Consider the following 10,724-nt stretch of genomic DNA (forward strand, 5'->3'; position numbering starts at 1 on the left):
GATACTAAATTATTCTCATCTCCAAAATAATTATCATAATCCATGGCCGAAGAGGAGCTTGGTACTTTCAGCTGGCCTCACAAGGTGAACTAATTGCCTATGCAATATTTTAATAACAACAGGAGCCATCAACTTAAATGTAGATGGAACCCTACTGTTACCCAATCTAAAGTTTCAGAAGCCTTTCACTCAGTACTGTGTTGCAATGCCATGGGGGTAAACAAGTCCAATAATTAAATACTACCAAAGGGACAACACACCACCCACTTCCCTGCTCCATCCCAACCCCTACTCTGCTCTGTAAGGCCCACTCCTGCTCAGTCCTGCTGTCTGGAACTCCTTCCCATATACTTACCGTGCCATCTCTTCCGGCTCGTGGTAGGCTAAGGTCTGTCCCATCTCCCTAGCTAGAAGCTGTTGGAGTGCACGCATGAGGGTGCAGATACTGTACTGTAGGGCATAGCATCTATCTATTGTCATTATTTACATCATGGAAACACTTGGCACAAGCTATCATCGCATTAACAGGATTTGTTCCTAAAGGGTTGAGTTAGTACAGAAAGAGACAAAGGGCCCAATTCCGGCCTGACCACAACAGAAAATTTGTTAACAAATGGGCAAAACCACGTGCACTGCAGGGGGGGGGGGTGCAGATATAACATGTGCAGAGAGAGTTACATTTGGGTGAGGTGTGTTCAAACTGAAATCTAAATTGCAGTGTAAAAATAAAGCAGCCAGTATTTACCCTGCACAGAAACAATATAACCCACCCAAATCTAACTCTCTCTGCCCATGTTATATCTCCCCCCACCCCACCCCGCCCCCTGCAGTGCACATGGTTTTTCCCATTTCCTAACAAATTTGCTGCTGCGATCAGGTCTGAATTAGGCCCAAACATTCTGTGTTGGTTGTTTTTTTTTGTAGTTGTAGACTACTAGTAGTATTAGGTTAGGAAAATTGCACATACCACTGTGGGTCACACTTAATGATTTTTAATGCTTTAAAATATTACCATGGAACTTTCAGCTCAGGTTCTGCCCTCTGGAGTCCTAGTGATATTGGGGTCTATGTACTAAGCCTTGAAAAGAGATAAAAGTAGACAGAGATAAGGGACCAGCCAATCGGCTCCTAACTGTCATATTACAGGTTGTATTTGACAGTTCGGCCTGATTGGCTGGCACTTTATCTCCATCCATTTTATCTCTCGCCAAGGCTTTGTACATAGACCCCAGAGTCAGCATGGGAATAGTTACTCTGAGGGGAATCAATGTTTTCCCAAGGGATTTACATTATGTGCTGGTCTTTCTGTTATAGTGTGACCAGCTCAGCCTGGCATAGCCTGATTATAGTTGCCCACCTTAATAGTAACCAAGTTTTGTAATTTTGTGCAGACCCCTATGCTCACTTAAACAAAAAACCTGATTAGAAAAAATATAAAATAATAATACAGTACATTCTGAAACAGTGAAACAGCATCCTTCATATTCTGGTAAATGTACAGTATAAGATTAGCTTTGTAAAAAGCTTCTGTAGGCTTCATATTATTCCAGCAATGTCACATATAATTGTAAGTGTATTTTATAAATGAAATCCATAACGACAGAGGGCAGCTTTCCTCTGCCAGGAACACATTCTGTTTTAATATACAAAATACATCATTCACATTTTATTTTGGTCTCCTTATTATAAGAACATTATTTTACTGCCTCAGACATGTGATGCTGGTCATTATCATTATCAAATCATGTTAGTTTTCCAATTAGTGACAAAATTCCAGTGACACCACAGGCTAAAAATGTTAATTTGAAGATCAGCTCTGAGAAAAAAACACAAATTACAAAAACATCTGTCACATATAAGCAAATCATATGATCATCTGGGCAGATCATGTCACTACATATCAGATCTAAAGAGACCTTTTCCATGGATATTAGATGTTGAACTTACTATTGGTACAGTGACAAATGAGCAGATTGCTGGGATTTGGCTATAAACACAAGATGGAAAATGACCTTTACTTATTTCATGTATTGTTAAAATTCCAACATACAGTATTTGACCCATAGTATATTTATAGTATGGTATTTATGCAATGACTAAAATACTGTATACAGCAATGTTTATTGAATATATAAAAATAGTTCAAGAGAGACTGATTACTGTAAGTACAATGTCACACTAGTGTATTAAAGTTTCTATCATGCATTACATGACATCCATTTTTAAACTTTATACGCTATTACAGTACATGGACCCTCAAGGTACAGTATAGAACAGGGTGGCTTTAGCCGGATCTATTATTTAGTTCCCTCTTCCTATAAGAATGATAAAATAACTCTTGAATCTAGCTCTCTTTGGATATTGAAGCTCGTACATGGGCACAGTGTCGGACTGGGGCATGAAGGGTCCACCTGGGAATGCTGTTGTAGGGGCCCATGCTCAAGGGTGTGGCCAGGCTCCAGTGGGGGCGTGGTCAGCCATCACAGAGGTTTGGCTAACCATTACAGAGTACATGTTCTGTGCCCCTTGGTAAATATATAACAAACCATATTTTTGTGAAGTATAATGTAACATAAGTATAATGCATAATTCATGTGCAGTAAGATAGCGTCTGGAACCTGATCCCTAGAGTAGGAGGAGGGACCACAGGCAGTGTGGCCCACTAGGTGTTTCCCCTGTTTCCCCTATGGGCCAGTCCCACCCTGGGTGGGCAGCACAGTTAATGTAATGAGTATCATTACTGCCTCACAGCACTGAAGTCTTAACTGTGTGGAGATTGTATAGTCTCCCTGTATTTGTGTGGGTTTCTTTCGGGTACTCCAATTTCCTACCACACTCCGAAAATATACTGGTAGGTTAATCGGCTCCCAAACGAAATAACCCTAGTATTGTTGTGTTCTTTTGGTAGAGGATATAGGTCTAGATTTATCAAGTCTTGGAGAGTGATCAATTGTACGGGGATAAAGTACCAACCAATCAGCTCCTGACTGCCATGTTACAGGCTGTTTTGAAAAATTACTTAGGAGTTGATTGGTTGGTACTTTATCACCGTGCAATTTATCACTCTCCAAGGCTTGATAAATCTGGGCCATAGATTGTAAACTCCACTGGAAGAGGGACTGATGTGAATGGCCAAATGTTCTCTGTAAAGCGGTGTGGAATATGTGTGTGCCATATAAATAACTGGTAATAAATAAAGTATAATCTGATATGTATTATAAATATCTCATGGTACTAGCTCACAATGCTGTTTGGATTTCCCTTCTATGTTGAACATGTTTCATTTTGACAGTTTCATCATGTGAGATTTCTGGACAGGCACAGTAGTATCCTTCCAGAACAGGCAAACATTCAAAATTGGTGAATTCATTAACTGCAAGACCATCTTTTGTATATATGTGTGTTGCAATGCCCGTGTGATCTACAATATGTGGGCAGGACCACGGAGGCATTGAAAGTCAGATTTCGAGAACATAGACTCAATATTTTTAAAAATTTCCCCCAGCATAGAGTGTCCAGACACATGGCGGAGAAATACAATGGAGAGATGAGTGGACTAGAGGTTGTAGGAGTCCAGCATATAAAAACTACCGCAAGAGGGGGGGAACGGTTCAGGACACTCAGTGCCAGGGAAGCATACTGGATTTTTAATTTGGGTACATTACACTATAGACTTTGAGTCCTTTGCTTAGAGACAGATTAAACCAGTCTGGTCCTCCACTTGTTGCATTATTAGGGGGGGTTTGGGGGGGTTCGTGTGCGCCGCGACTCCCTGCGTGTGACGGGAGCCGGGGGGCATGCGGGCCGTGTGGGTCCCATTGTAGGGTCTCACGCTGTATGTGGGGTGTAACACATGTTGGCAGGTGTAAACCCCCGGGGGTCATACGTTTGATGGATTGTGTAAACAGATCTGCTCACCACATGATGTCTAAGCCTTAATATAACTATATTGACCACCCGAGACCCTTATAGGTTAGCAGTATTAATCTCCATCCATAAATCTTTAGAGTTTAGGTTCCATTACAAGGCGGCTTTTATACGAGTGATGGTATTTTTGGACAAAAAGAATCCGGTTGACTTTGACTATAATAATGAAAAGAAATAATAAACAATTTTCAGGAGTATGGCTTGACCTGCGTGATAACACAATTCTATAGTATGTGCGCATAGAAATAACCTCACGCCACTATACTCATCATGCAGACTAAGTATAGAATCAAATCCCTACATGTTATGACAATGCTGAAACACTCTGTTAAATTGAAAGTCTGTGTGGGCTCGTGGGTAGAGCACTGGCCTGACAGTAACACAATACCGATCTATGATATGTTTTATGTTCCTCTTCTTTTCTTGCTTTTTTCTTTTTTGAATATGTAACAATATGTATTTATTGGATGCATATATATCTATATATACAAAGAGGCACTTCCTTGACAGCACTTCATTAAGTGTATATTGATAATATGTTATAGATTTTTTGATATTCTTATGAACGGCATCGGCGTGTGAATGTAGGCATCCAATGCTACAGTGATTTAATGCACCTGTGTATATGAATTGACCAATAGCAAGGTCAGTCCAATTGGGAATGTGGGCATATAAGGACTTGTTGAAACTAAAGAGAAATTACTCTATGAGGAAGCACCCAAGGGCGTTACAGAGGTTTACCCTTATTCCCAGGAAGGACTTTAAAGCTGCAGCAATCACCTGTGTACACGCTGACACCTGCTCCCAGCTTTCAACAACCATGGCTTTTATTGTGACGCTGCACGCCAGAGGCGCCCAACGTGGACAGGCTGAGGTCATCTAATCAGGAGCAGACAGCGGGTCAGGGATGCGGGGGTCGGACGCGGTCTAGACACAGGAGAGATCTCCGGAGGCTGGTGCACACAGCCGGGAGATGTGTCCCCCCAGTGTTGGACTGGGGCATGAAGGGCCCACCGGGGGGATACAGTGATAGGGGCCCATACTAATGGGAGTGGCCAGCCTACAAAGGGGGTGTGGATAGCCTCCACGGAGGTTTGAAATACACAATTGTCTTTTGCAGTGTAATGGAGCATATTTACCATGTATAATACAAGTGCATAGTCTGGAACCTGATCCCTAGAGGAAGGAGTGGGCCCTAAGGCAATGGGGCCCACCGGTGGTTTCCCCTGTACCCCTGTGGGCCAGTCCAACCCTGTGTCCACCCCACCAACAGCGAAACATCATCATTCCATGAGCACTCACCTGGTCGCACCATCGCCTGCTGGAAGGTAATTATTCCCTGCAAGGGAACATCTCTGCAGGAACTGTCCACCTCAAGTCGCAATCATTCGGGAGCGGTGAGCTCAGTGAGTTTGTGAACAAAGGCAGGTGAGCCCGCCACGAGCTGAGGCACTGCCAATTTGATATTTAAACTGCACTCATGTTGGACTTTAGCAAAGATACAAGGGGGTATATTTACTAAAGCCCAGTACTCACGGGCCGATCAAGGAGAGATGCGTGCTGAGCGAACCGCTCAGCACACATCTCTCCTGCCGCTCAGCACAGCGCGATCTGTGCTGAGCGTGCGGGGGGAGACGGGGGGGCCGCTCACTTCACCCAGCGGGTGAAGTGAGCGACCCGCTAGATTGGCCTGCATGCAGGCCAATCTAGCAGCGGCGATAGCGATGTGCGGGGCCGCGCATCGCTATCGCCGAGGGGGCTACACACGGAGCGATCCTGCCGATATTCTAAGCAATCTAGTCAGATTGCTTAGAATATCGCTCCGTGAGTACCCCACTTTAGATTCGTATTTTTCAGAATCATGTTCAAGTTCAATCACGACTGACATCGACAGTGTAAATCTGCAACTTTTTGAATTGATTACGACTCATTTACTAAGCAGTCGTATTCGTATTTTCCGTATCTTCCGATGTCGATGTCATTCGTGTTTTTTTGCTGCTGAATGCGGCCGCGTTTGCTATTTTGCGGCTGCGTTGTTGCGTTTTTTTTACGACTGCGTCACAAGTCTGTTACGGCAGTGATTTGGAATTTGCGGCCGCGTTTTTACTCCTAAGTTTCGTTTACGTCACGCGGCCGTGATTGGTTGTATTCGTGAAGGAGGAGTGTCTGTGCATGTTACTATAAAAACGCCCCAAACACTCCGCACCTCGGGGGTTTAGCTAGTGGAGAGGAGAGAGGAAGGTGTATTTGGAGTTGGTGAGTTTGGTGGAGTTTTTGGTGGATTTGGAGAGGAGTTTGGTGATTGTTGAGTGCTGTACTGTGTGTGTTAGTAGTCTTGTGATCTTTGTAGTATTGTTTTTTCCCAGTTTGTAAACTTTTTTGTCCTTGTTTTTTTTTTTCAGTCTTTTGTCATTGTTTGTGAGTGAGTGAGCGTGTGTGTTGGCTGTGTGGTGTGTAGTAGGAGTAGTGGAGGAGTGTGTTTTGTGTTTTCATTTTTGTGTGTTTTATGTTGTTTGTCATGTCCGACTCAGAGGTCAGTGTGGTGGCGGAGGTTAGTGAGGTGGAGGCTGGTAGTGAGGTGGAGGCTGGTAGTGAGGTGGAGGCTGGTAGTGAGGTGGAGGGGGGTAGTGAGAGGGAGGAGGTTAGTGAGGAGGAGGAGGAGGGGGTGCCTGTTGCTGGATTTTCCAGTGATAGTGATGGTGTTGTGGCACCGCAGCCACGCACCACTACCAAGACTGGCAGGAATATAAAGTTCAGCTATGCTGAAAACATGGCGTTGGTGCGTGAGCTGATGAAGCACCATTGCCAATTGTTTGGTCAGGATGCTGCCAGGGTGTCCTCCCGCAGGAAGTCTGCCCTGTGGGGGCAAGTCATACTTGCTGTGAATAGTGAGGGTGTGGTGAGGCGGACAGAGGACACGTGCCGCAAGCGTTTCTATGATATTAAGCGGCGTGTCAAGGCCAAGATGGCCAAAGAGTCCAAATCTGCACGGAGAACCGGAGGTGGGCCACCTTTACGTGTAAGCTATCGGGACTGGGAGGAGCCTGTGCGGGCATTGATTCCTGGCGAAGTGGTGTCTGCTACTCATGTCCGGGATTCGGACCGACCCACGCAGGATGGTAAGTTTGTTTTGTAATATTGTTCTTAAAATGTCTGTAAAATTTAGTTAATTTCATTTTTAAAGTTTAAAGGATGATTTTTTTCTCACAAAACAGATTGCATGCCTATGCTCCCTTAAGGTGTGTTTGTGTTTTGAATGTTTTTTTTTCTTTTTTTGTTGCAATTTTTGGCGATAATGCTTGAACATGTGTGTTTGTTTAAAATCCACAAAAGGTTTTTGTTTTTTTAACAAACAGAAAAGCGGGGAAATTTTTAAAACATTACATTTTAAAAATATTTGCAAGTACTCAATCTCTGCAATATCTGAGACCAAAAACTTATTTTAAATAAATTTATTGTGTGCCACATCAAGTACATTTTGATATTCAACTCAAAATCATGAATGTAGAAGCTCTTAAGCTTAAAAATTTGTTTTAAACAAAACCATATAGATGCTTACAGTGACTTTTTTGATTGTGTGACTAAAGTGATGGATAAAGGTGGAGCCATGGATATAGCTTATCTTGACTTTAGTAAGGCTTTTGACACAGTTCCACATCGCAGACTGCTAAATAAACTTGAAAGTTTGGGATTGGATATTAGGATTATTGAATGGATAAGATCTTGGTTGAAGGATAGAAAACAGAGAGTTGTGGTAAATGGAGTGCATTCACAGGAGGGAAATGTTACCAGTGGAGTACCCCAGGGATCTGTACTTGGACCAGTGCTTTTCAATATCTTTATTGGTGACCTTGCAAATGGGATTAAAGGGAAAGTATGCCTTTTTGCAGATGACACAAAGGTATGCAACAGGGTAGACACATCAGGTGGGGTAAAACAAATGATTGAGGATCTAGGTAGACTAGAGGAATGGTCAAGAGTCTGGCAATTACAGTTTAATGCCAAAAAATGCAAAATCATGCACTTGGGTCTCAAAAATCCTAAAGCTAAATACAGTATTAATGGCACTATACTGGAAACTACTGAGGAGGAAAGGGATCTAGGAGTCACTATTTCAGATGACTTAAAGGCAGGTAAGCAATGTAACAAGGCAATGAGGAAGGCTAGTCAGATGCTTGGCTGCATTGGGAGAGGAATCAGCAGCAGAAAGAAAGAAGTAATAATGCCACTGTATAGGTCATTGGTACGGCCTCATCTAGAATACTGTATTCAGTTCTGGAGGCCATATCTTCAAAAGGATATTAATACATTAGAAACTGTACAAAGGAGGGCAACTAAAATGGTGCATGGCCTACATCACAAAACATACCCAGAAAGACTAAGAAATATCAATATGTATAGTTTGGAGCAGAGAAGAGAAAGGGGGGACATGATAGAAACTTTCAAATATATGAAGGGTTTTAACAAAGTCCAGGAGGGAAACATTCTCCAAATGAAGAGAAGCAATAGGACACGAGGACATGCACTGAGACTGGAGGGGGGGAGGTTCAGGGGAAATTTGCGGAAAAATTATTTCACAGAAAGGGTAGTGGACAAGTGGAATAGCCTCCCATCAGAGGTGGTAGAGGCTAAGACAGTAGAGCAATTTAAACATGCATGGGATAGACATAAGGATATCCTTACAAAGAAATAAGGATCAAATAAGGTTAGTGATAAAAAAAAATAATATATAAAAAAAAAAAAAAAGGGGCAGACTAGATGGGCCAAGTGGTTCTTATCTGCCGACAAATTCTATGTTTCTATGTTTCTTACATTAATGGTTTTCAGTGGGTCATTTTTCCAAAAACATGGTAATAATGTTGGGGTCACTTTTTCCACAGTCACACAGACCAGCCGCCCAGACAGGCCTCACACAAGTCAGGATGATGCCGGTATTGCAGGTAAGTCTTCACTGTAGTCACATATTCTGAAAACACATAGAAGTACAAAATATTAAGTTTAAATTTTGCACCTAGGTTCTGCTTCTGGAAGCCGACCTCCTGTAAGCCGCCCATCACAGGGCTTGGGCCACTTACCCAGGAGGCCAACTAAGACACGGCGTCTTGGCTCTGATTCCGCACCTCCATCATCCCCACCCAGGCGAAGACTTTCGGCAGTGTCACCCCAGCCACCACTGGCACTATTGTCGAGTTCGCAGAGTGATGAGGCCAGATCACCTCAGTTATCTGGTGAGTAAAAACATAAATTAAACACATAAGCAATAATATACACAGTACACTTAAGATGTTGTTAGTTGGTTTGGAGTTTACATGTTTTCCTCAACAATCAATGTGATGTAACGTCTTCAATTGCTCAAGGTGCTTTAATAAAATTAGATAAGGTCTTAGTGGATGGTCTAGACAACCTATTTGTATGAAAACAACAGATTTGAGGATACATTAAGCACACACACGTTCACATTTTAAAAAAAATATGAATAAAATTAAATGTTGGACCGAAATAAAAAAACCATTAGAGTGTTCACACATCGCCCCTGTCCAGTATGTAGATGGCTTACTTGCTCCGCTCCTCTGGACTATACAGGTAAGTAGTCTATATCGTGGTGAGGGGAGGGAATCTAACAGTGTAATGGTGTGGAGGGAAGTTAGTTAAGTGAGGAATATGCAAATTTGGCAATGTTTGCGCCTGTGTTGGTTTTTTAAAATATAAAAATTATAAATTGTTAACGTTGAGAAAAACAAGTGCTAATAATGCAAAAATGTAGTATTAGGAATGTATTAATGTGTTGCATTAGCCAGGCCAAATTAAAAAAAATTACAACATTGCATGTTGCCTACCCCATACAGAGCACAACTTGATGTCCGCCGAGGACCAGCAGGGACCAGAACAAGAGCCATCCTTCACACTGCAACTTACAGCTGTTGATCCAAGCATGCCAATACAGTTGCAGGATATACCCCAACCATCCATCAGTCCCCAACTGGCACAAGCTCCGCCCCCAAGCCAAATTCCTGGCGATTTTTGGGCCAGTTGGACAAGCCAACAGGCCCAAAGCAATGCCACCCTGACCCAACATACACAACACCTTGCCAGTCTGCCCCATCATCTACCGCGTATTAGTCGCAACTCGGGCAGACTGATAGTACAAGTAGGGAGAATGGCTACCTCAATGGAGCAAATTAGGGCTGAAAACAGCCAAATGAATGCACATTTATCCCGCATTATAGATGAGCAACAGCGACATCAGCAGGCACTCGTTCAGATCATTCAACACAATCAAGTGGTGAATGAGGCCTTATCCAGGATTGTAGCCAGCCACACTGCTACAAACACTCAGCTGATTGCCAGTTTAAATAATTTGAGCAGCAATATTGCTATGATGGGAGCTCAGCAAGTTACCTCCAGCTCGGGGACCACGACCCCTGTTCAAACGCCAGTAACCTCCCCTGTCCGGCGTTCCTCAAGAGCACGTGCCAGTGAGCCAGCACCCAGCACACACAAGCGAAAAAAATAACACCAATCTTTTTGTGCAAATAAATACAAAAATTTGTTAAAAAAAAACATTCCTGTGTCCGTCTCCAAAATTTTTAAAGCTGGTCTGTATGTATGTAGTTATGTTTTTCAAGGGTAATGACTGTAAATGTTTTGTTAGCATCAACTAAGCACAATGGACACACCACTATAAACAACAAACAGTAAGTAACAGAACACACAATAGAAAGTAGAGCAAAGTGTTTAGTGAAGGATAATTACAGCATAATAAAACTTACCTGTAAAATATCGCAGGATCACTTCTT

The 10,724-nt window shown here is 42.7% G+C and overlaps 1 long non-coding RNA gene across 1 annotated transcript; it reads left to right on the plus strand.

Moving 5' to 3' along the window:
- The first annotated feature begins 8,785 nt into the window (after positions 1–8,785).
- Positions 8,786–9,857, plus strand: LOC135054709 (uncharacterized). The gene is made up of 3 exons (XR_010243560.1): positions 8,786–8,867; positions 8,943–9,155; positions 9,774–9,857. It is a non-coding gene; the product is annotated as an uncharacterized LOC135054709 (long non-coding RNA).
- The last annotated feature ends 867 nt before the right edge of the window (positions 9,858–10,724 follow it).

The sequence above is a fragment of the Pseudophryne corroboree genome, chromosome 1 (assembly GCF_028390025.1).
Source record: "Pseudophryne corroboree isolate aPseCor3 chromosome 1, aPseCor3.hap2, whole genome shotgun sequence".
NCBI lineage: Eukaryota > Metazoa > Chordata > Amphibia > Anura > Myobatrachidae > Pseudophryne > Pseudophryne corroboree.